The sequence below is a fragment of the Sinocyclocheilus grahami genome, unplaced genomic scaffold (genome assembly GCF_001515645.1).
Source record: "Sinocyclocheilus grahami isolate Dianchi unplaced genomic scaffold, SAMN03320097.WGS_v1.1 scaffold991.1, whole genome shotgun sequence".
NCBI classification, from domain to species: domain Eukaryota; kingdom Metazoa; phylum Chordata; class Actinopteri; order Cypriniformes; family Cyprinidae; genus Sinocyclocheilus; species Sinocyclocheilus grahami.
In genome coordinates this window covers 8,190-9,797 of record NW_015506170.1, presented here as the reverse complement: position 1 = coordinate 9,797, position 1,608 = coordinate 8,190, and positions in this window count along the sequence as shown.

The following is a 1,608-nucleotide window of genomic DNA, read 5'->3' as shown; positions in this document are numbered from 1 at the left end:
TTTGTATTGTTGCAGATCTGTAACCTCTCCAGTCAAACCTGGTGTTACGTCCCATATTAAAATGATGATGCGTTTTTGGTACGGTGTTTGTTTTTTCCCTCCCCTTTTTTTCCCTCTTTGTCTTTACTTTCGTTTTCAGCAGGAAGACGCGGGTACCTGAGTGGTCTAATTCTGTCAATCATCAAGATGCTTAATGACGACGATCGCGCGGCTTCACCCAATGAGGGCGCGTTATTTGATTATAAAATCTGCACCTGTGCGAGAAGCGGGAGTGCTCTCGCACTCGTGTTGTTGTGATGGCACCTGCGTGCTTGTTTGTTTGTCCTGTACCATCTTAGTGTTCTTTTCTTTGATTTGGACTGTGTTTGTTTTTTCCCTCCCCTTTTTTTCCCTCTTTGTCTTTACTTTCGTTTTCAGCAGGAAGACGCGGGTACCTGAGTGGTCTAATTCTGTCAACCATCAAGATGCTTAGTGACAACAACGTGCGGCTTCACCAATGAGGGCACATTATTTGATTATAAAAACTGCACCTGCACTCTTAAAAATAAAGGTGCTTCACGATGCCATAGAAGAACCCTTTTGTCTAAATGGTTCCATAAAGAACCTTTAACATCTGAAGAACCTTTCTGTTTGACAAAAGGTTCTTTGTGGCGAAAGAAGGATTTTCAGATTACAAAAAGGTAAGAAAGAGATGGTTCTTTAAAGAACCTTTGACTAAATGGTTCTTTGTGGAACTAAAAATGGTTCTTCTATGGCATCTCTTGAAGAACCCTTTGAAGCACCTTTATTTTTAAGAGCGAGAAGCGGGAGTTCTCTTGCACGCGAGAGCACTCGTTTTGTTGTGATGGCACTTGCGTGTTTGTTTGTTTGTTCCTGTACCATCTTAATGTTTGGACACGGTTTGTGGTAAAGTCTGTGTTCTTTGATAACTTGGTGAATAATGGCCCATTCGATCTTTCTTCTCTTTGAGGTTTTCACCATTTTTGTTACATGGTTGTTAAACCAGTGTTACTAAATGGGGAAAGAGAAAAAGAACAGGTAAGATAGCATGTGATATACATGTGCCAAACTGAGTTTTCAATTGTTTATAGAACACTAGGTTAGTGACACATGCCACCTGATTGTATTTAATTGGTTGGTAGCAAGAGTAGTTTATTTAGGGCGTCCTTGATGCTGAAGATTTTTCTTTCTATTTAATTTAGGGGTTTGTTTGTGAATATTGATGGTTGAGTTAGATTAGAGGTTTTGTTTTTGTTCTTAGTAAGACTAGTTATGTTTTGTTTCTTTCTTTGATTTGGCACGGTCTTGTTCTTCTCTCTTTTCCCCTGTTTATTTTGTGAACCTTTTTGCTTGGTTATAAAGTGTATATAATTTATGTAAATAATATCCTGGGCTAAATTTTGTCACTGTAATAAACAGACACTTTGCCGAATTCAGAATGTTTTGCGTGTGATCGTTTTCCAGTACACGTCCCGTGTTTTTGATGTTGCACCCCTTATTTCCCCTAGACTTAAAAGGGTTTGTAAGACCTGGAAATCCATTTTCCACTCGTTTGGGATTCCTTTTGTCCATCTTCATCTTTTGTCACAGATGCTGGCAGACCAAAGC